We start from the raw sequence: 24,807 nt of genomic DNA, 5'->3' as shown, positions 1-24,807 counted from the left end.
CAGCACCTGTATGTACCCTGTGATAATGCAGTAGTGATGACCACATATATATGAATCGTCTTTGTCTCTCTCATTCTTTCAATCTCAGCTTGAGGACAAGGACCATGTCTTTTGAGTTATAGCCTTAATGCCTAGAGAGTCAAGGTTCACATTAAAGGCTTTTTTTGACTGAATGAAAGTGAACATCTGTAAGAGTATAATTTGCTTCACAATGCACAGACCTTTAGTTTTAAGACTTTGCAAAAACAATAAAATGAGATATCTTAGGATGAACAAACTATGTCCGGGTAGCCATGTCTGTTCCCTGTATGTTTTCTTCTTTCTTTTTCTTTTATCTTCTTTTCTGTAGGTGAGGATTTTGTAGCCACTAAATTCAGCGGATGTCCCCAAGCATTTGCATGAGACAATGAATCCTGTCACTAGAAGCATCCAAGGAGAGGATTAGTTCTTGTGTTGGAGCTGCAGGGTGAATCTTTGAATCTTTGATTCAGATGTTAGACCAGTGAACCCTGGAGCGTCACTTCCTCCTAATTCCTTTTCTTGTCTTAGCCCCAAACTGTCTCATTTTTATTGTTTTACTGTAATACCAATAGATTTTTTGTTATTGTAAATCTTTTTGTTGTTTCTTTCACATCAGGTAAAACTAAGATGCTATGCCATAGGTGTTTCAAATGCAACAACTATTATTTCCAGTGGAAACTACCCTTAAAACATAAAGTCAACAAGAAAATTTGTGAATGCTGTGTGAATGATAATACTTGAAAATTTAATATGCCTTAAATGAAGGTGTTGTGGACAAGGTTACATGATCTACCATCATGTAAAGCTAAAACAGTAACTAGAAGTCTGTAAGTAGCACCAAGACTCTGGACGTCTTTTCATTTCCTTCACAATTTAAAAAATTTTCCACTCCAGAAGATTTTTATTCCACTCTCCCCTTTCTCCCACTCCACTTTGTGACTTTATCATTAACTTGATATGTCTTTTTCTGCAAGGCTTCTGAGATGTTGTGGGTGTGGATGGAGAGGATGATTCCATCTTCCTTTCAGCATGAATTGTGCTACCTTGGGCTAGTTATTTAACCTCTGTGGGCAGGTCCCTAATATGCAAAAGAATGCTTTACCTGGGGGTATGAAATTGCAAAGAATAAATTGAATGCATAGTAAGTTCTCCATAAATATTACCTTATTATTGTGTTCATTGTGATTATTCTTGTACTGGAGTGATGGATGCTTAAATTTTCTGGAATAAAGGGAAACAACCTGAATTTTCAGTAAGTCATATCTCTCATTGTTTCTTCCCATTTCTTTTCTTTCAGTTTGCATTTCTCATTTTCTGTGTTCTTCATTCATGTTATTACTATTTCCTTATCTCCTTGCTTCTTGTGTTCTGTTTACTTTCTTACATAGTCACCTGTTCTTCAATCTCTCTTCTTCCTCTTCATGCAGTGGGCCACGTGTCAACGTATGTCCAGTTTGTTCAGACACACAGACCCTCTGGAGAGTACATGTTTTAGTTTGATGAGGATGAGCAGTTCTATGTGGATCTGGATAAGAAGGAGACCATCTGGAATCTGCCAGAGTTTATTCGTGCCTTCAACTTTGATGCTTGGAGGGGTATTGCTGACATTGTCACGGCAAAGAAGAACCTGAACACTCTGATCCAACGGTCCAACCACACCAGGGCCACAAATGGTACTGCTTGCTCTTGCTTATTTCTCTACTACCCAACTGCAGGGATGGGAGAGCCCATCTGCTGCATAGAGAATGGGAGACCTAGATGTCCACTCATGAATGAACCTCTCTCTCCCTGTGAGTGAACAGTATTCAGCTCACAAAGCTGGGTGGTTATGTCATCGAAGGAGACATTTTCTTCTTATTCAAGAAAAAGAAGGCTGAAGGAGGCCAGTCAGGAGTATGAGAAGCTATGACTTTGACCTGGAAGCCTGTGGGGGGCAAAGGGTCAGCCTGAGGGAGGTGGCCCCTAACCTGGAGAATATAGGTGGTGGGGTGGTGGGGTCCTTTGAGATACAGCCAAAGGCAGCAGATTCACCAGGTTCTGTCCTTTCTCAGAGCCACCTGAGGTGGCCGTGTTTCCCAAGGAGCCTGTGGAGCTTGGACAGCCCAACACCCTCATCTGCCATGTGGACAAGTTCTTCCCACCTGTGCTCAATGTCACATGGCTGTGCAATGGGCAGACGGTCACCAAAGGTGTGGCTGAGAGCATCTTCCTGCCTAGCACAGAATTCCACTACCTGACCTTCATTCCCATGGCTGAAGATGTCTATGACTGCAAGGGGAGCACTGGGGCCTGGACCAGCCACTCCTTCAGCACTGGGGTATGGAGCCCCCTCCTTTTGCCAGCACTGTCCTGACACCCTCTCTGTTTCCAGGATCCATCTTTCCACAGCACCTGCTTTTCTTAATCCCATGTGTTTTATTGCCACTTTATCCAAATTTCACCGGTGATCTCATTGTTTCTAACTCTTTATACCCCCAAACCTGAGGCCAGCTCCTGCTCTCTGCACTTTCTAACTCTTGTTTTTCCTTTGTGCCCCAGAGGCCCAGGAGCCTATCGAGGTGCCTGAGACAATGGAGACTGTGGTCTGTGCCCTGGGCCTGGTGGTGGGCGTGGCAGGCATCATCACTGGCACCATCATCCTGAAGACCAGGAGGCCCGACAACATCCCTGGGTGCAGGGGCCCCTGTGAGTTATCCCAGAGCTGGGGGTACTAGGGACACAGTGCAAAAGAGGAGGCAACATGGTATGGGTAGTGGGAGGGAAGGAGAAACACTTCAACAGGGGTTCTTTGAGAACTTCGCATTTCAGAATCACTGACCTAGATTAAAATAATACAATGATAAAGAACATTAGTTGAGTTGCTTACTATTTACTAAGCTCTATTCTATAGGCTTCTTATGTATTCATTTATGTTTGGAGGTTGATACCATTATTTCCCCATCATACAGAGTGGGAAGCAGACATGAGGAGGGTGAAGGAATCTGTCCAAGGTCACACAGCTTGAAAGGTACAGAGTCTGGATTTGGACTCGGGCATTGGGGTTCCAGAGCTCCGTCTTCTGCAATATGTAGATTATATCATCTACGGCCATTTTCTCTCTCCCTTACAATCTTCATAGCCTTGATTTTCTTTTGTTGTCGAAGTGATGTCTAGAACCTTCAATACTATGTTAAACATTTGTAATAATAAAGGATATCCTACCTTTTGCATAATCTTAAAACGAATGGATTTAATTTCTCCATAGATATATTTGCTATAGATTTTTGGTTTATAACCCTTGCCATGTGGTAAAATTGATCAAATTCTGTTTATGCAAGTATTGAGTTGAATTCATTTGAAGTTAATATGAATGTTATTTTTTGGTTTATTGACTTTTTGGGTCATATTATAGATTTTCTGACATTGAAACTTCACTGCATTCCTAGGTATTTTGTGTGATCTCAGCCTACCGATATAAAGTAATGATGGTGATCAGCTAGGAATGCCTAGGGGCATTCGCTTGGGTCCCTACTACTTGTAGTGACAGGAGCCAATGTTGTGGCCCGATTGGTCCTTGTGGTTCTTATGACTGCAAGACAATCCTCAGCAACAACCATTAGGGAACTTTGAAAAAAACAAGGTTTATTAATTTATTACTCACAAGTCCTGGAAGGCACTTGGCATGCCCAGAGCCACAAAGTGAGGTGTGGGGGGAGGGAGACACCTGGGGATCTGCCATTATTGGGGTTGAGGAAGGGGTGCCTCTGATTTCACAGGGTCACTCTTTGTTGGTGAATTTAAAACATAAGAGCTGGAATTAAAGTGCAGGAAGGCAGGGGTGCTTGGGTAGTTCATTTGGTTAAGCCTCCAGCTTCAGCTCAGGTCATGATCTCGCAGTTTGTGGGTTTGAGCCCCACATGGGGCTCTGTGCTGACAGCTGGGAGCCTGGAGCCTGCTTCAGATTCTGTGTCTTCCTCTCTCTCTCTGCCCCTCCCCCACTCACATTCTGTCTCTCTGTCTCTGACTCTCTCTCAAAAATAAACATTAAAAAATTAAAAAAAAAAATAAAGTGCAGGAAGAGAAAAGCAGGGTCACTCAAGTGGTTATCTAGGTCACCCTGGGCTTTCTAAAAGGGGAACTTCATCAGGCAGGGACCACCTGGCTCTTTATCTAGTTGTGTATCAGGCCACCCTTGTCTTTTCAATGGATGTGTTTGAGATGGATGCCTTGGCAATCAAAAGCTTAATGTCCGGCACTTACATTACAATAAAATAAGCTAATGGTCAGGGACTTAACACTATCCTAGGATAAACCTTATTTGATCCAAATGAATTATGCTTGTAATACATTGTTGAATTCAGTGACATGGCTGACATTAATCCATAATTTTCTTCTCATGTACTACGAGAAAATAGCTGGCTCTGAGAATAAAGATGCACCAGCCCCAGAAAATGATTTAGAAAGCTTTTGCTCCTTTTCTGTGTTCTAGAACAGCATGTATAAGAGAGGAACGATTTGTTTTTGAAATGCCCTAGCTGGCACATTAGGACAGGGCAAAGTAGTCTTTGCTTCCCAAGCCTGTCTTTGATGCTCATTACTCTGTTTTTCAGGTTCCTATTCCTTCCTGTAGTTTTGACCTTTGTGTTGTTCTAGAAATGTATCCATCTAATCTAAATTTTCAGATTTATTGGAATAGAATTGCTCATAACAAGCCTTTTTCATTTAAAAATGTCTGTGTTTCTCCTTTTCATTGTGAATCACCTACATTTTCCTTAAGAGTATTGCCAGATGGATCTATCAACCTCTTTAAACCTTCCATTGAATCAAATTTTGATTTTGTTTATCTTCCCTATTTTTGGTTTTCTAGCTCACTGAATTCTGCCCATGTCTCTATCATTTACATTTTTTTTTCTTTTGCTGTCTTTCTACTTTTCCATTCTCTTAATGGAAATGATTAGCACATTTGTTTTCAGGCTTCCTTTCCTGATAAGGTTTGTTTAAAACCTAGACATTTTCTCTTAGGCACTACTTTTTTTAAAAAATTGTTTTAAATGTTTATTCTTGAGACAGAGACAGACAGACAGAGCATGAGTGGGGAAGGGGCAGAGTGAGAGAGGGACACAGAATCTGAAGCAGGTTCCAGGCTCTGAGCTGTCAGCACAGAGCCTGACACAGGGCTCAAACCCACAGACTGTGAGATCATGACCTGAGCCAAAGTCAGATGCTTAACTGACTGAGCCACCCAGGCACCCCTGCTCTTGTTCTTTTATAGGTGCAACTGCTCTCTCTGCAAATGTTGAGAATTTTCTTTTTGTCTTTGAAGTTCTTACAATTTTCTTATAATGTAATTAGATATGTTTTTAAAAGAGATGTTTTTAAAAAATCTATTTGTCATCAATGCACCATGTCAAAGCTATTTCATCTTTCTATAAAGCCTGGAAATCTTTTCATCTCTTTTTACTATTTTCCCCACTTTCTAGGTGTCTAATTATCCAAATGCCAGAATGTTAGTTTCTATCCTTCATGTCTCATAGCTTTTCTTTTATATTTCCTATTGTTTAATTTTTCATATTGCCCTCGAGAGCATTCCTCTGTTGGGCCTCTTCTTTATTAATTATTCTCCAGTTGTGGACATGACAATAGTTGTTTCATGTAAATATTCTTTATTCCAACCATTCTTAAAACTCAGTTTTTCTGCTTGATTTATTGATTTCTTGTTTTTACCTCAAATTACGAATATTCTCCTTTGCCTCTCTTTTTATTTTTTTTATTTTTATTTTTTTTTAATTTATTTTTGGGACAGAGAGAGACAGAGCATGAACGGGGGAGGGGCAGAGAGAGAGGGAGACACAGAATCGGAAACAGGCTCCAGGCTCCGAGCCATCAGCCCAGAGCCTGACGCGGGGCTCGAACTCACGGACCGCGAGATCGTGACCTGGCTGAAGTCGGACGCTTAACCGACTGCGCCACCCAGGCGCCCCTTGCCTCTCTTTTTAAAACCTTTTCTTGTGAACCGGCAGACATATGTAAGAAATACACAAAACAGTAAGGCACAGCCAATGATTATCAAGGAAACACCCACGTAACTACTACTTTTGTCAAGAAATAGAACATTGCCAACACCCCAGAGGCCCTTAGGTCAGTAGGTAATTTGTAAACCTTTTAGGAGCTGGAAGCTCCTTTTACTCACAAAGCCTAGCATAGTTCCTTGTACAAAGTAGGTCCTCAATACAGGTGTCTGGTATAAGTGAGTAATATATTATTTATTTAATGTGTACTTATTGAGTACTTTGTTACCGCCAAAGATTCCAACTCTTTTGAAATTAGATACAGCCATGTGATTTACTTTGGATAACAAAATGTGAGAAGTGACATGTTATTTCTGGGAGGGATCATTAAGAGGCAGTGTATGATTCATTAGGGCCCTTTACTCTGCTTGGGAACTTATGGGGGCAGGTGTCGAAGAAGGTCTCTCAACCCATCTCCCTGAGCAACTACAATTAGCAGAGCTACCCTCCTGGCACACTGGACATGTAGCACGAGTGAAAACTAGACACCCTGTGATTTGTACATCAGTACCATCTTATTTTCATTATATAAAATGTAAGAAAGAGAAGTGTTCAGAGAGACTTCAAAGAAGCAGAGTGGCAGGAAAGTTAGAAGAATATTTCATCACCTAAGGCAAGGGAGCAGAAGTTTCAGGAAGGAGGAAGTAGCTAATGATGTTACATGTTTATAATCTGGCAGGTATGGTAAGTATCCACTGGGCCGGTATTGAAGGGTTATCGGTGACCCTTTAAAGAGCAGCCCAACTCCTACCTCCTTCAACTTTCATCATCTCGTTGCTGGGCCTCACTGTCTCAGGAGTTTCAGAGCACGTGGGCTGACAAGAGCAGGAGAGTGAAATGACATATCCTCACGGTGCCCTTTGACTTCTCACTGGTCTGCAACATCTGCTGGGAAGACCGCCTTCTCCTGAAGTGCTGATGAAGAAAGAAAATGAAAGAGACAGGCATAAAGGGATGGAGAATTCGATGCCATACTGGGAATCCTAACCCCACTATGTTTGCCCTACTACAGGGGACAATCTTTATGTGGCAGAAGACATAGGGGAGTCCCCAACATCAGATCTACTTTAAAGCTCCAGTGCCTCTGAATCTCTGTCCTCCTCAGCACCAATGACTGATGTCCCCAAACACCCCTCCAATTACTTCCTGTCTGTGATTCTACTCACACTTAGCACCTGAAAAGGGCCTGACGCATAGGAAGTACTCAATAAATGTTGAAATTTGATGTAGGTGATAATTTGGTTCCCACACAGGATGGTCTATAGGCCCTGGTCTATAGACTCCTCCCTATAGAGCATCTTTTCAGAGTAATCCTAAGGACTAATAAATACCTGCGTATGCTAGACATCTCTGGTGCCTTCTAAGACTCTAAGGCCTTTCCCCAGTCTCTATATCTTCAATTCCCTAGAAGCACATATCCTGGACCTGTAATGTGGATGTAGTTACTGCAGTTTCTGTGCCTGTCAGATCTAGAGAATGTACTTCCCTAGCCTATAGCATGGGGTAGAGGGCACAAGATTGTTGGTGTCACTGTGGGGCTGATTTGCCGTGAACTATTCCTCTCATTGTGTCCATCCTGATGCTAACCTCCTTTGATCACCTCCCTTTTATTTCACCCAGAATTCTGACCACTTCTGGACTCTGACCTTCAGCACTCCTGTCTTCCTCTAGGCATCAGAAAAGACCCATCTTTCAGTAGACACACGGTTTTGCAGGAGTTTCCTATAATAAAGGTGTTAAGCTCTTTGTGACTCAATGTTCTTTTATACCAAATCATGCTGTACTCATTAGTCCTCTGATACACCTGCCCCATCCTGTCAGGCTTTACTTTAGATCCCAGTTTGTTAGCCAGTTTACTGATGTTCAAGTCCCAATTGTCAATTAAGGTCACATCGCCTGCTGGGTCCGTGGGCCTGGAGCAAAATATGGGAATATGGATGAGTATGTGTTTCAGTTGGAGAATTTTAACATAAACTGTTTCACCATTCTATTCTTGGTGGTGAATTGGAACTAGAAATTCAGAGGTACTACGAGGATTTGATACAGAAACCTAGAAGTTATAATATTAAATTATGCATAAGGGGCATCTTAAGAAGGATGCCACTTCCTGTTTCTCGCTTCCTCTCTGGCCCTGTCCTACTGTGCTGGATGTGAGAGTTCTGGACAAGGTGCAGGGGTGGAGGGGGTAAGATGCAGAGGTGACAGTTGCAGCATGTATCCTATGGGCTTAACCAAAGCTTGTCCTCATCACCCTCCTCTGCTGCTCTGGCCATCACTGGTCATGGAATGAGGGTTCCTGCCTGGTTCTGTGGAAGGGGCCTCTACCTGGTGCACTGATTCTATCGAGTGATCTTCAGATCTTGAACAATTCAGACTAACCATAATTTCCCCTTTCTGATCTTTGATCGATTTTGAAATACCATTTTGATGACCCCTCTGTGAGACACTTGTCCCTTCAAAATCACTCCAGACCACCAGGTATCATACACGCATGCCCTGATTTCCTCCTCTCTCTGGTGAGACTAGCAGCCATTGCATGGTATCAGAGCCCCAAAGCCTTTCTCAGGGAGTGGGCCCACATGGAAGGCCCCCTAAGGCCATTTCCCTGAGGCAGGTTCTCCAAGAATAGCAGCTCTGCACTTACCTGGGGTGTTTCTGCTCTGAACCAAAGGGGAGCTCAGCATCACCAAGGACATCAAGTTGCCATCCCTGGGGCCCCAGTGATCCTCAGGACCACCATCCTGGAGCCTGGGAAAGGACAGGGGCTGAGAGGCTTGCAGTCAGAGCAGCTCTCACTCAATAAGCCTCACTCCTAAAATATATTAATATAGCATATACTATATTAAAATATTAGAGATGATGAGCCTGGCCAGCCTTCTGTATTGCCTGGCTGTGGTCAGATTCTGAAAAAGGAACCAATAAGCAGGAATTGTCACTCACCAGACAGAAGTTTGTGGTAAAGCACATGATTCTTTACGGTGTAAGATTCACTGAAGACAACATAAGGAGAGAGATTCTCATTTTGAGCAACTGGCTGAGTCATAAGGCTTGATTGTTTTATATATTTTCTTCCTAGGAACAAATCCCAAGGAATGTCATTTCCCCTCCATGGTGAACACCATCCCCCTTGCCTGGATGTGTTTTGGGATGGAGCAAATCCTAAACAATGTGTTGAAGATCTAGAGGGATTGGACTCCCTACTGTTAAACCCCAGGGTTCATCTTTTCTTTGCATTTCAATATTTTTGGGGGGTGGTAGTGAAGTTTTAAACACCAAATGATCCCCTACAAACAAATTTATATGTGGTTCCTGATATGTGCTCCTCATTTTTTTTTTTAACCCATTGTGACTAGTTTCCTCTCATGTAGAATGGAGATTATTATGGAGCCTATGTCATTGGTTTATTGGGAAATCTAACTGGGATAATATTCAGTATTTGTGAATCTCTTGAAACAGAGCCTTGCACATAGTAAGGAATCAAAAAATGTTCATTATTATAGTGTAAGGCTAATTCAAAACAGAGAAATAGTTGAATAAATACAAAACAATTTTAACAATATAAGTTCTATCATTTTGTTATTAAGTACCAGAGGTGTTTACTGTAGTTCTACACAAATTTATAAAAATATGACAATTTCTTTAAGGTTTATTTATTTTTTGAGAGAAAGAGAGAGAGAGAGAGAGAGAGAGAGCGAGCACAAGTAGGGGAGGCTCAGAGAGAAGGAGACAGAGGATCTGATGTGGATTCTGTGCTGTTAGCCCAGAGCCTGATGGACTCAAACTCACCAACTGTGAGAGCATGACCTGAGCTGAAACCAAGATCAACAGTCAGATGCTTAATGGACTGAGCCACCAGGAGCTCCAATAAAATGACAAATTTATAAAAGAAAAAGACTTTACAAAGCAGAGAGTTAATTTTACAGAGTGGTAAAGTATCAGAGAAATCTCATATAAAGAAGATAAAAATTTCAAGAAGAAATAAAAATAGTAATAATTAGGAGTAAAATAATTAATATTTTTGCATTCTGATTACATATCTGGAACCATCAAATTATTATCAGACTTCCAAAAATATCAAAGGAATGAAAGGGTAAAATATATCATTACTTAATAACAATCAGTAAATTCCTATATGATACAAAAAATCAACACGAAATTATGAAGAAAATTATCCATTCACAGAAGTCACTACAAATAAAAAATACTCAAGGATCAATTTCAAAGATATTTCCATCGATCCCAGGAAAGTGATTATGATGCCTCCATTTTGGTTTTCTTCCTCTTATCCCTGAACCCCACACAGGTTGGGACTTTCTGGGGCATGTCAGTTCTAGCCTCTGTCCCAGACACCGGGATGTCCCTTCTGGTGTTTTCTGGTCGGCTGAGCCCCACTGAGCCATTTCACTTCCGCCTCCTCTCCCTCCACCAGATAGGGAAATAAGACCTGGATTCAGAGCTCCGCCCTGCCCTGCCCTGCCCTGCGCTGCCTCATTTTCTCCTTGCTGTCTGGATCACAGTGGCCACTGCATATACACCTGGAGTAGATAAGGAAAAGAAAAACCGTGTCCTCATCCCTGAGTTATGAGGATTAAACGAAGCAATGCACTCACATAACGGGTTATAGGAGTCTTGGTTGGTTCACCATGCCCGGGGCCGTCTTCCTGGGCTTCCTCACTGAATGATCCCATCCTTTCTACAGATCCCAGCAAGCACTCCGGGGTTAGTAACACCCAGGTCTGCACTTTCAGCCTCCACCTCTCTTAGAAATGGGAGAAGCTGGTCCCATGCAGGGCATGATGGGAAGGGAGCAGCATGAGAGGAACAGGCAGTGGGAACTGAGACGGGGCAGGGGCCCCGGGGCTAACAAGATGCCGGAGACCCTTGTAAGGAGCCAGGGAGAGAGGAGGTTCCACCTTGGTATGTCCGAGATCTTCTGAGAGCTCAGTATGTGCCTCAGGAGGTAATACTCCATATTTGAGGCAAGAAGGAACACTTAGACCCTATCTTGACCTTCAGGATAATTTCATATGAAACAGAAAACCCATAATCATTTTGGATTGTAAAAGGAGGTCTATGTTTAAAAAAGAGAACTGCGTCTATTGGTTTGAGCATTTTAACACGTGTGAATTACTAGGACAGGAGGCCTAGGCGATCTGATGATTACAGACTTATTTAAAGGATAAATCTGTATCTTTGATAAGTTGTTGCATTAAAGAGGCTAAGCCTTGTTTGGTCAAGGACTATTTATCACGGTATGCAAAGAAAAGGGCTTAAGTTTATTACATTATATTTCTAATTTAAAATTCTGATTTTAATTTGATTTCTGAATGGTAATGGTAAAATATGCTTTTGGCAATCATGTTGAATCAGTGCTGCATGAGTATAGGTTGTATAACACAAAATTCACTGTGGGCTCATCCTTGAATAACTAAGGATGGTCTCAGATCTACAGGGATGAAGGTAGAAAACATAAATATGGGACAGTGCAAAGATAGAGTGTGAATTCAGAGGTGGTCCATGTCCAATTTGTCGCCTTTCCCAATAGTTAGGATATCCCCTTTCCATGTTTTCCTTCTTGCCTTATGTATACACAATAATGAACTTCTTCATTAACTCCTACTGCTTACCAATATCCTCAAAAAAAGCAATGGCAGAGGTGATTTGGTGCGCATATTCTTAAGAGAAAACAGACAATAACACTGGCTTTTTATTACCTATGGAACTATAAAAAGGGAACTTGGATAGGGCCCCCCTGAGAGAAAGTGTGCATGGAATTAAAGAGAACAACTGTAGAAACTAGTTTCATCCTCTTGGGAGGCTGAGGTCTGTCCAAGAACCAGCCTCTGGGACTGAGGAAACTTAGAAAAATACTTGTTCCAGGGCACATACAGGTCTTTGGGTCAGATCAGGAATCCTATGGAGGTAAGGAGAAAAGTTATCTCAGGTTGCTGATCTCTCTTCCTCTAAGTATCAGGAAAGAAAAATTTGGCGACAGATAGGGTCTTAGCCTGATGAAAAATAAGATTTTTCTGGGCTTCCTTCATCAATGGAACAAAGTCACACTCATTTTCCACACTCATTGAAGGGATGAAATTGAAGACCCTTTTCCCAGTAGGTATCTCAGAGTCACAATGCAATGAAAGGACTTTCTGCAACCCACTTCCTACAAAGCAGGAGTATTACCTGGTTTTCAAGATCCTCATTACATTAAAATAAAAGGAGAAAATCAAATGACCTTCCTGGTCATTAAGATTCTCACTGAAGTTGAGAGCAATGCATGAACAAAGTGAGAATTTCAGCAAAGAAAAAATGGTAAGTACCAGATACAAATCATAGAGCTAAAGAATACAATAACTGAACTGAAAAATTCAATAGTGGTGTTCAATAGGAGACTAGATCAAGTAGAATAAAGGATCAATGAACTTGAAAATAGGTCAGTGGAAATCATCTAGTCAGAGGAGTCAAAAGAAAAAGTAATGAAAAGAGTGAAGATAGCTTAAGGGAGTTTAGATGTCATCAAATGTACCAATACACACATTATGGAAATCCCAGAGGAATAAGATGGAGGAAGAGGAGGAGGGGAGGAGAGGAGGAGGAGGAGAAGACGAGGAAGAAGAAGAGAAGGAAGAGGAGGAGGAGGAGGAGACAAAGATGAAGATGAAGACAAAGACAAGAAGAAGAAGAAGAAGAAGAAGAAGAAGAAGAAGAAGAGGAGGAGGAGGAGGAGGAGGAGGAAAGGGAGAAAGGGAGAGAGAGAGAGGGAGAGAAAGAGAGAGGCAGAAAGTTTATTCAAAGAAATAATGCTGAAAATTTCAATCTGGGAAAGGAAATAGGCATTCAGATCCAAGAAGCCTAAAGAATATTAAAGATGAACCCAAAGAAACCCACACTGAGGCCCATTATAATTAAATTATCCAAGTCAAATACAAAGAGAGAATTTGGAAAACAGGAGGAAAAAAGTGACTTCAATGAAATTATCAGTAGGTTTTTCAGAAGAAACATTGCAGGCCAAAAAGAGTGGGATGAGATATTTAAAGTGCTTAAAGAAAACAAACCCTGCCAACCAAGAATGCCAAATCCAGAAAAACTGTCCTTCAAAAACTAAGGGAAGATAAAGACTTTCTCAGATAAACAAATGCTGAGGGAGTTCATCACTAGATCTGCCTTATAAAAAATGTTAGAAGGAGGTGAAATGAAAGGATGCTAACAGCAAAATGATAACTTAATAAAGTATGAAACACATTGGTAAAGGTGTAACATTGGTAAATATGTAACAGTGGTGAGCAAATCACTTTTAATTCTAGTATAAAAGTTAAGAGACAAAAGCATTGTACATAACTATAACTAAAATCATATTAATGGATATAAAACATAAATAGATGTAAATTGTGACATCAATAACATCTAATGTGGAGGTAAGGGGAGAGGTAAAAGTGTAGAGTACTTGTATGCAAGTGAAGATGAGTTGTCACCTTAAAACAGCTTAAAACAGAATGTTATAACTAGAAGATATTTTGTATAAGCCCATTGTAACTACAAAGAGAATACCTACAGAAGCCACACAAAAGAGAAAAGAATTAAAACCAATCAATAGTATATTAAAAAAATGAACACAAAAGACAAAGAGGAACAAAGAACTATAAGATGAACAGAAAACAGTTAACAAAATGGCAATATTTAAATCCTTCCTGGGGTGCCTGGGTGGCTCAGTCAGTTAAGCATCAGACTCTTAGTTTTGGTTCACGTCATGATCTCACAGTTAGTGGGTTTGAGCCCTGCACTTGGTATTCTCTGTCTTGCCCTCTCTCTCTGCTGCAGTTGGTATTCTCTCTCTTGCACTCCCCCACATGTGCTGTCTCTGTCTCTCTCAAAATAAATAAATAAATAAATAAAAATTTAAAAAAATCCTTCCTAATCAAAAGTTACTGTAAATGCAAATCGCTTAAGTCCCCAATGAAAAGACATACATAAAAAATCCAATTTCCAACTATATACTGTCTATAAAAAACTTACTCTAGATTTAAAGATACACATAAGCTGAAATGAAGGAATGAAAAGAAGATATTCTGTGCAAATAATAATCAAAAGAAAATAAGGATGGCCATAAATATATCAGACAAAATAGACTTTAAGTAAAAAACTGTCTTTAGAGACAAAGAAGGTCATTACATTAAGATAAAAGGGCCAGTTCAATAGGAAGATATGTGAATATAAATGCACCCAACATCAGAGCACCTAAGTATATATAAAAAATACTGACAGATCTGAAAGGAGAAATTGATGGCAATACAATAATAGTAGGAGACTTCAATACATTTTCAATGGGTGGAACTTCCAGACAGAAAATCAATAAATAAACAGTGGAGTTAAACAACACTATAGAATAAATGGACTTAAAACATACACACAGTATTTTCCACCCAACAGCATAAGAATATATATTCTTCTCAAGCATACACAAAACATTCTCCAGGATAAACCACATATTAGGTCAAAAAATAAGTTTTAACAGATTTAAGAAGATCAAAATCATATCAAGTATCTTTTGCAATCATGATGGAATGAAATTAGAACTCAATAACAGTGAGAAAATGGGAACATTCACAAATATGTGGAAATTAAAGACCATATTCTTCAACAGTTGGCCAAAGGGAATTTAAAAAAAATATCTTGAGAAAAGGAAAATAAAAACACAACATACTAAAACTTATGGGATGCAGCAAAAGTAGTACTAAGAAGGAAATTTTTAGCGAAAAAAAGAAAAAGAAAAAAGAAAAAAAGGAGAAGATCTCAAGTAAACAACCTAAGTTTACACCTCAAGGAACTAGAAAAAAACAAACTAAACTCCAAGTTAGCAGAAAGAAAGAAATAAAGATTAGAGCAGAAACAAACCAAATAGAGAATAGGAGAATAGATGGTATCAACAAAACTGAGAGTTGGTTTTTTGAAAAGATTAAAAAAATGGATAAGCTCTTAGTAGACTAAGAAAAAAGAGAAAAGACTGAAATAAATAAAATCAGAAGTGAAAGAGGAAACATTAAATGGATGCCATAGAAATAAACAAGATCATAGGGAACTTTATGAACAATTATATGCCAAAAAATCAGGTAGGCTGGAAGAAATGGAAAATCTCCTAGATAATAACAAGATAGAATCAAGAAGAAATAAAGCTTAAAAAGACCAATAAAAAATTAGAAAACTGAAGTAATAATTAAAAACCTCCCAACAAAGAAAAGCCTGGGACCAGAGGGCTTCATGGGTGAATTTTATCAAACACTCAAAGAAGAATTAGTACCAATCCTTCTAAAGCTCTTCCAAAAAATAGAGGAAGGAACATTTCCAAACCACTTATGAGCCCAGCATCACCCTGATACCAAATTCAGATGAAGACAACGCAAGAAAAGAAAACCACAGGCCAGTATCCCTAATGAACACAGATGTTAAAATTCTCAATAGAATATTAGTAAACCAATTCAACAGCACATTAAAAGGATTACGCACCATGACCAAGGGGGATTTATCTGTGGGATGGAAAGATGGTTCAATATTGGCAAATCAATCAATGTGACACACCATATTAACAGAATGAAAGAGGGGTGCCTGGGTGGCTTAGTTGGTTAAGCGTCCGACTTCGGCTCAGGTCATGATCTCACAGTTCGTGTTGGGCTCTGTGCTGACAGCTCAGAGCCTGGAGCCTGCTTCAGATTCTGGGTCTTCCTCTCTCTCTGCCCCTCCCTCACGCACACTCTTTCTGTCTCTCTCTCTCAAAGATAAACATTAAAAAAAGAATGGAAGATAAACACAATTATCGCATGATAGATGAATAGACACAGAAAAAGCATTTGACAACATCCATTTGGGATAAACGCTATCAACAAAATAAAGGTAGAGGAATTTACCTCAACACAAAAAAGGCCATATATTAAAAGCCCACAACCTACCCCATAATCAATGAGGAACCCCTGAAATCTTTTAAGATCTGGTATAAGGCAACAATGCCCACTCTTGCCACTTCTCTTCAATATAGTACTGGAAATCCTAGCCAGAGCAATTAGACAAGAAAAAGAAATGAAAGGCATCCAAAACAGAAAGGAAGAACTGAATTTATCTTTGTTTGTAGATGACATGATTATACATGTAGAAAACTCCAAAGATTAAACAACAACAAAACTGTTAGAACTAATAAACAAATCTAGTAAAGTTCCAGGACACAAAATCAACATATGAAAATCAGTGGTGTTTGTATATACTAACAAGAACTATCTGAAAAGAAAATTAAGGAAACAATCACATGGCAACAAAAGAAAACTAAAATACCTAGGAATAAACTTAACCAAAAAGATGAAAAATTTGTACACCAAAAATTATAAAACATTGATGAAGGAAATCCAAATAGACACAAATAAATGAAAAGACCTCAGTACTCATGGACTGGAAGGATATTGTTAAAATGTCCACACTACTCAAGGTGATTTACAGATTCAATGCAATTCCTGTCAAAATCCCAATGGAATTCTTTATAGAAATAAAAAAAAATAATCTTAATCACAGGAAACACAGAAGACCCAAAATAGCCAAAACAAATCTGAGCAAGAACAAATCTGGAGGCATCACATTTCCTAATTTTTTTTCCACAGAAAGTGGTTTATTGCTTTTAGAACACAGTGAGATGCTTTCAGAACTTTTGTTAGTGAAGAAAAACTGTTAGAGCTTGAAAACTTTTCTAAAACATTATTTTGTTAGTTGACAAAGTAGGCACTTCAACACATAAAACTTCCCACTTGCAACTGTGTGGAGCCCGAGCTGTCCGATTAGATAGAGGTAACTGCTTGCAAGTGGGGCTCGTGCTTATGGCCGGTGTACTGAGTGCCAGGTCTGACCTCCTTGCCCTGGTGCTTGTGTTGCTCCTTATTCTCCAGCACTCACTCGGGGCTCTTCCTCACCACCCCACTTCTCACAATCCTGTACAGGACCCTATGGCAGGAGACACAGCTCTGAGTGGGTGGATGGAGTGGCCTGGCTGGCACCCAAGCTAATCCACATAGGGAAAAATGGTGATCCTTTCTGAGTTAGGTGGCCTCAGATGACCCTTCTACAACACAAGTCCTCACTTGTGGGCACCCTCTCCTCTCCCAGTAATATCCCCTGGGGCCAAAGCAGTTGTTTAGTAGGAGAGCAGGAGGTGAGAGGCCCCACTCCCTCACAGGGATCTTTGTTGTAGATCACTACCTGTTTAGGTGTTTGTTAGGTGTTGCCTATGGGGCAGACAAGGGGCCAAGCTACTTTTGGGGCAACACAGGCCACGTTCAGCCCATGAGAACCTAGCACTATCTGAGGAGAGCTGTAGGCCCCATGACCAGTGTTGCCACTTCAGACCCTAGTCTGGCTATGGGGTTGGCATGCCTGGTATAGACCAAGTGAGGGCTCCCAGCAACCACAGATGTCTGAGGCAGGAAAACAAGGCTGCCAGCTTGTGGCAGTCCTGACAATGATCTTCAAGGGCTGATCTTGCCCTCCAGACCTGGCCGAGGAGAAAAGGGGCCCCCCGCAGTCCCGTGGGAGAGAGGCCCTAATGTCAAAATATATTACAAAGTAATCGAAAACAGTATGGTACTGGTATAAAAACCGACATATAGGCAAATGGAACAGAATAGAGGGCCCAGAAATAAAATCAGTGCATCTATGGTCAATTGGTCTTCACAAGGAGTTTCAAAAACATGCAATGGGGAAAGGAGAGTCTCTTCAATAAATATTGTAGGGAAAATTGGGTACGTGCATGCAGAAAAATGAAACTGGGCCCTTGTCACACCATATATGCAGATCAGCTCAAAATGTATTAAAGACTTAAACATAGGCTTGAAACCATAAAATCCCAGAAGAAAATATCGGGGGAAAGCTCCTTCACAATGAGAAGAGATATCTCATACCTGTTAGAAGGGCTATTATCAAAAGACAAAAGATACGTGTTGCCGAGGATGTGGACAAAAGGCAGTTCTTGTACACTGGTAGTGGAAGTGGAAATTGATAGAGCCATTATGGAAAACAGTACGGAGTGTCCTCAAAAAATTAAAAATAGAACTACCATATGATCTAATAACCTCACTTCTGAGCATATATCTATTGTACGTATGTAGGAATACATATATTGTATATATATATTATTATGCATCATACACATGCTAAATTAGCTATATGGCTAACACTATGCAAAGTAAAATAAGGCAGACACCGAAAGACAAATACTACATGTGGGATCTAAGTGAAATTCATGGAGGCAGAGAGAAGAATGGTGGTAATTAGGGGCTAAGGGGAGGTGGAAACGGGGAGATATTGGTCAAAGGGTATACATTTTTAGTTATCCAAGATGAATAGGTTCTGGAGATCTTATGTACAGCATGGTGATTGCAGTTAACAATACCGTATTGCATACCTGAAATTTGTTGAGGGTAGATCTCATGTTCTCAACACACACACACGTGCGTGCGCATACACAGAAAGACAATGGCTACCATGTGAGGTGATGAATATGTTAATTAGCTTGATTGTAGCGATCATTTCACAATGCATACATACATCAAAACATCAAGTTGAACACCTTAAATATATATAATTCCTATTTGTCAATTATACCTCAATAAAACTGAAAAAAAAATCTTCAGGGTCTGCCATCACTTAATTGGCTATATGGGAGTCAGTAGAGAGCTAATTAAAAATACAGATTTCCAGACCTCACCACCCACTGAATCTGGATCTCTGGGCAGAGAGTCTGGGGAATCTGTGCTTTAGGGAAGATTTCTAGGAGATTCTGGTGAGCAGGGCTTGGGGCCCTTTGAAGATAAACCCAAACTTCTTAGGCTGGCATCCAGCACTCTCCGCTATCTGGCAGCTGATCATTGCTAGAGAAAATGATGCCATTCAGCAGATCTGCAACCCTACAAAGTCTGTACGAGGCCCTCAATAATTTACCATTCCTATTTCTCGTCTTTGGGCATTTCTCCCACCTAATTAACTTGGCAACTTGCCTTTTTAAAAATTTATTTATTTCGTTTTTGGGAGCATGCAAGCTGGGGAGGGGCAGGGAGAGGGGGACAGAGGATCTGAAGTGGGCTCTGCGCTGACAGGCTACAGGCTGACGGCAGTGAGCCTGATGTGGGGTTTGAACTCACGAACCGCAAGGTCATGACCCGAGCCGAAGTCGGAGGCTCAACCTACTGAGCCATCCAGGTGCTCCAGCAACTTGAATTTTATTTATTTATTTATTGTATTATTATTATTATTATTATTTTTTAAACATTTATTCATTTCTGAAAGGCAGAGAGAGACAGAGCGTGAATGGGGGAGGGGCAGAGAGAGAGGGAGACACAGAAACAGAAGCAGGCTCCAGGCTCTGAGCTGTCAGCACAGAGCCTGACGCGGGGCTCGAACACACGGACCATGAGATCATGACCCGAGCCGAAGCTGGCTGCTTAACCAACAACCACCCAGGCACCCCAACAACTTGAGTTTTAAAAGATGTCACTCTCTTGGGGCACCTGAGCGGCTCAGTTGGTTAAGTGTCCGACTTCAGCTCAGGTCATGATGTTACCGTCAATGAGTTCAAGCCCCGCGTCGGGCTCTGTGCTGACAGCACAGAGCCTGGGACCTGCTTCAGATTCCGTGTTTCCCTCTCCCTCTCTCTGCCCCTCGCCCAGGGGGCTCTGTCTCTCAAAAGTTAAAAAAAAAAACAAAGACTAAAAAAAAAGATGTCACTGTCTTAATCCCCACCCGATTTGTCCACTATCTCATTCTTAGCAGATGACCTTGTCTTCCACTTTCCCAAGAAGAAACAAAAGCTGGGGACACCCACAACCAGTCCCTTCTCTCACCCTTCATCCTTTCCTTTGTCTCTGTGACAAGAGTCCTTGTTTTTGTTCACAGCTCACTCCTCCACTCCTCAATGCTATTCTCGCTGGTCTCTTCCTCTGCACAAGGTGCCAGAAAGCTCAGCTCTCTTCTCTGTATACTGATTCCTTAAAGAACAGCACCATTGAGCCCCAACGCTACTCTATGCCCAGCGATGGGAAATCAAAGACAACTAAAATGCCATCTCAGCCCCCATAGATCTTAGGCTCCACACTCACCCGCCTTACTTCTCAGCTCCTGCTCCCGGTGCTGCAGCCAGCCTGCTCTCCCCGTCTCCCTGATTTCCCAACCCACATTTCAACCTGTCTTCATCTCCCCAAGTCATTGTTCCCATTGGTTTAGTCACCCTGTCGACCTCAGTTTCTGGCACACTTCTCTGTCCGACTCTCCTAATACCTGCTCTTCATTTTCTGGTTTCCTTCCCAGGCTTTTGTCTGTTAGCCAACATCACAACTGTCTAGGTTTCTGAGGGTCAGTCCTTTGCTCTCCTCTCCCAGAATCCGCTCTCCTCGATGATCTCACGAAAGCCAGAGCCTTCTCATCGGCTCCAGACCCTATTTTATAGTAACTGTTCACCTGTGTCCCTCAAGCGTCTCAGACCCAAAGGTCTTTCCCCACCAGCGTTTCTTCCTACTGCGCCAGGAGGCGGTGCTGCGCTTGGAGGCCGGGTCAGCACCTGCCAGTCCCACAGGCCACGCCTGCACTCCCTGCCTCCTCTGTTCCTCTCGCCCCCACGGCCAGCCAGGTGCAGGTCTGCGAGCCCCGAGGACCTCGCTTTCTCTTGTCTCCTGCCCAGCCCCTCCTGGCCCTGCCCTCGCGTTCCAGACCTGGCTCCCTGTCCCTCAACCGCAGCCCCAAAGCCCCCTTCCCGCCACCAGCGACATCGCGAGGGAGCCCGTACGCTCCTGCACACACAGTCTGCACGCCCCGCCCCTCGGCCCGCGTCCGCGCCGGGACCCGCTTCGCCCCGTTCCGGGCCCTTCAGCAGCACCAGCTCCGTCACTGGCGTGTCCTTCCCCGGTTCCCCGCGGAAGCGCGCCCTCTCCTCCCGGCTACGACCTGCCCGTCCAGACGCCGCACCCCGGGAGACGGCCGGCGCCCTCGGCGTCCCCGCGACACGAAGTGCGCTGCGAGCAGCAGAGGCGCAGAGCTGGGGGCACCCGACCCCCACTCCCCGAAAACCCGACGACCCCCCGGGGCGGACCAGGGCGGTCAGGACCGCCGTTCCCCGTCCTCCCGCCTCCCCCCACCCCTGACTCCCAGCTCCCGCCCGACCTCAAACCGGCGCCACCTCCCGCCGGCGGAGAGCGCTGACCCGGCGCCCCCGGGGTCCTAGTGCCCACCAGATTGCGCTGCTTTGTATTCCTCGAGCTTCCACAGCGTCTGTCTTGCATTTATTGAGAGATGGCCTGTGAAAATCAAAGCCGAACGGAGGCCAGCCTTGAAAATTATAAACTGACAAACCAGTTTGATCATACAAAGCTTAATTTAGCTTATTTTGCAAGGCTAACTTGACCTGGATCATTTCTGGCTTGTGCTTTCGGAAATAATAAGCAAAACTTGAACTGTGTCCCAAGGTTGATATGAGGGAACCCCTGAAAATTCTCATATTGTAGCCAATTTGTGAAGAATAAACAGTCACTGCTTTCTCACGGCACAAGCTGCTTTATAACAATATACCCTGAGACTCTTTACATGCTCTGGTCTGAGAGCTCCTGGTCTGCAAACTGTATTTTTGGTGTGTGCACAATACATTTTTACTAATTACTTTAGTGATTCATTGGTTTTTATCTTGGCTATTTCGAACTTTTGACAGCATGTTATATTAATGTGCACGGTTCTAGCTATCCTTCTCAAAGTTTCACCTCAGGGCTGGATTTTTAAAAACTATCTTTTAAAATAGTGAGTTAGGTGACCTTAGTCACAGAAGCTTTCTAGGCCTTGGTGTTCTCACTTATAAAAAGGAGAGGACTTAACTCAATGATTTCTGAAGTTCTTTCTACCTTTAAACAACAGGGCCTTCACAGGGAACAGAAGAAAATCAAGTAAATAAACACGCATACATATACATAAATATATAAAATGTGGCTCAATGCTAAAGGAGATTCAGTGATATTTAGAAAGCAATGGTCATACTAAGGAGAAAGCAATCAATTCTGCTGGCAGCTGGAGGAGGAAGGGGGAGGTGATATTTCCTGTCGGGTCCAGGGAGAAGCAGAATCCCACTAGTGGGAAAAGGCCTCAGAAAAAGGCATAGCAGTACAGAAAGAGTTGGGGAAATGGAGAATGATGCTGTTCTGACTGCCTTCCTGCTGTGCTGGTGCACAGTCTTGGCTCACGTCACCTCCTCCGGAAAGCCTTGCCTATTTCTTTCTCTTTTCCACAGTGAGCTTCTCTCTCTTCTGTGCCAGTATTATATCTTAAATATACCTCTGTTTTTTTGTGTGTGTTACATGCTGGAAATGTAGAAATAAATTTTGTAAAGCTTTCTTAAAGCCTGGTGTAAGAAAGGCCTCTTAGCTTGCAAGTTAACATATCTTTTCACTTTTCTTTAAAAAAAGATTTTTTTAATGTTTATTTATTTTTGAGGGGTGGGGGAGGAACAGAGAGAGGGAGACATAGAATCTGAAGCAGACTCCAGGCCCTGAGCTGTTAGCACAAAGCCTGATGCAGGGCTTGAACTCACAAACTGTGAGATCATGACCTGAGCTAAAGTCAGCTGCTTAACTGACTGAGCCACGCAGGCGCCCCAACATATCTTTTCACTTTTCAAGTGCTGCTGTAGAGAGACTTGACCTCAAAAGTGTGGAATGTACCTTGATCCATGAAAATAATCACAACCTCCAGGTAGCATTTAACCTAAATACCAGCAGAATATTTTTAAAAATGTAATGCATTGACTTAAAATATCATTTAGAGACAATAGAAGGCAAACTGGAAAAGTCACAAATTTGTGGAAGTTAACTAAAACACGCAAACAATTAGTAGATCAAAGAAGAAATCACAAGGGAAATTAGGAGATACTTAGATGAATAAAAACTAATACACAACATACAGTGCAACATACGTAAGAACAGCAGTAAGGGGGAAATTTATATCTGTAAACAGTTACATTAAAAAGGGAGACTTCAGGGGCCCCTGGGTGGCTCAGTCGGTTGAGCGTCCGACTTTGGCTCAGGTCATGATCTCGTGGTCTGTGCGTTCAAGCCCCGCGTCGGGCTCTGTGCTGACAGCTCAGAGCCTGGAGCCTGTTTCAGATTCTGTGTCTCCCTCTCTCTCTGCCCCTCCCCTGCTCATGCTCTGTCTCTGTCTCAAAAATAAATAAAACATTAAAAAAAAATTTTTAAAAAAAGGGAGACTTCAAACCAATCACCTACTTCACAGCCTTAGGAACTAGCAAGAGAAGAACAAACAACCCAAAGCTGGCAGATGGAAGGAAACAATAAAGATTAAATCAGAGATAAAGAAAATAGAGAATAGACAAATATACTGAAAGTAAATAAAACCAAACATTGTGTCTTCAAAAAGATTAAGAAACCATTATATAGACTGGTGGAAAAAAAGAGACAGAAGATTCAAATTACTAGTTAGAGATGAATTGGGGACATTACTACTGATTCCACAAAAACAAAAAAGATTAAAAGAGAATGTCATGAACAATTGGATGACTAAAAATTAGATAACCTGGATGGAATGGACAAATACCTAGGAACACAAAACCTAGCTAAAGCGAATCAACAACAAATAGAAAATCTGAGTAGAACTATAACTAGTAAGGTTAAGTCAGTAGAAAGAATCTTTGGACAAAGGAAAGCTGCTCTTCACTGGTGAATTCCACTTAACTGTAAAGAACTAATATGAATCCTCCTCAAGGAATTGAAAAGGAGCAGGGCGCTTGGGTGGCTCAGTTGGCTGAGCGTCTGACTTCGGCTCAGGTCATGATCTTGCAGTTTCTGAGTTCCAGCCCAGCATCGGGCTCTGTGCAGACAGCTTGGAGCCTACTTCAGATTCTGTGTCTCCCTCTCTATCTGCCCTCTCCCACTCACACTCTGTCTCTGTCTCTGTCTCTCTCTCTCAAAAATAAATAAACATTAAAAAAAAAGAACTGAAAAAGAATTGAAAAAGAGGGAACACATCCTAACTTATTCAATGAAGCTATTATTGTCCTGATACCAAAGCCAGACAAAGGCACTACAAGAAAAGAAAACTAAAGACCAATATCCCTTATGAATATCGATGCAAAAATCCTCATCAAAATACTAGCAAACTGAATCCAGCAGTATATGAAAAGAATTACACTCCAATTAGGAATTATTCTTGGTATGCAACCATGGTTCAACATATAAAAATTAATCAATGTTATATACGACATTAACAGAATGGAGGAAAAAACCCAAATGATCATTTCAATTGATGCAAAAAGGCATTTGACAAAATTTTGACACTCTTTTATGGTGAAAACACTCAACAAACTCGAAGTAGAAGGAAATGACCCCAACATAATAAAAGCCATGAGTCCCACACCTAACAGCATAATCAATGGTGAAAGAAATCTATATCTATATCTATATTTAATTTTTTTTTCACATATGAGTTTTAATGTTATATTTCAAACTATCTACAGATACAAAAGAAGAGTGATTTGGGCTTAAAATTTTCAATTTCTTCCCAGGGGATAAGAGGTTGGGGCTCTGGGATTTAGAGAAGTCAGGGAATGGGAGGGGTAAGTTCTTGGCGAAGCAAGCAGCTTGCAGCAACATGACAGAAGTTCAGCGCCTGAAAACATGGCCAGCAAGAGACCAGCTATGGTAGGGAGCAGCCTCAAAATGACTGGTAC

The 24,807-nt window shown here is 41.7% G+C and overlaps 1 protein-coding gene, 1 non-coding gene and 1 pseudogene across 2 annotated transcripts in view; 1 reads left to right on the top strand and 2 right to left on the bottom strand.

Moving 5' to 3' along the window:
- LOC131514017 (HLA class II histocompatibility antigen, DP beta 1 chain-like) overlaps positions 1–21,151 on the bottom strand; it is a 37,948-nt gene extending 16,797 nt beyond the window's left edge. Inside the window, exons 1-3 of the mRNA XM_058733519.1 lie at positions 19,934–21,151; positions 8,713–10,603; positions 6,820–6,983 (exon numbers count right to left, since the gene is read on the bottom strand). The gene's annotated coding sequence lies outside the window, so the exon portion shown is untranslated. The remainder of the gene's footprint in view (positions 1–6,819; positions 6,984–8,712; positions 10,604–19,933) is intronic.
- Positions 1,241–3,235, top strand: LOC131515389 (RLA class II histocompatibility antigen, DP alpha-1 chain-like; annotated as a pseudogene).
- Positions 17,507–17,637, bottom strand: LOC131515627 (small Cajal body-specific RNA 20). Its single transcript, XR_009263681.1, has one exon. It is a non-coding gene; the product is annotated as a small Cajal body-specific RNA 20 (non-coding RNA).
- Positions 21,152–24,807: the final 3,656 nt, after the last annotated feature.

The sequence above is a fragment of the Neofelis nebulosa genome, chromosome 6 (genome assembly GCF_028018385.1).
Source record: "Neofelis nebulosa isolate mNeoNeb1 chromosome 6, mNeoNeb1.pri, whole genome shotgun sequence".
In the NCBI taxonomy this organism is placed as follows: domain Eukaryota; kingdom Metazoa; phylum Chordata; class Mammalia; order Carnivora; family Felidae; genus Neofelis; species Neofelis nebulosa.
Note: the sequence above shows the minus strand (reverse complement) of the source record. Positions and strands in the feature narration are given on the sequence as shown.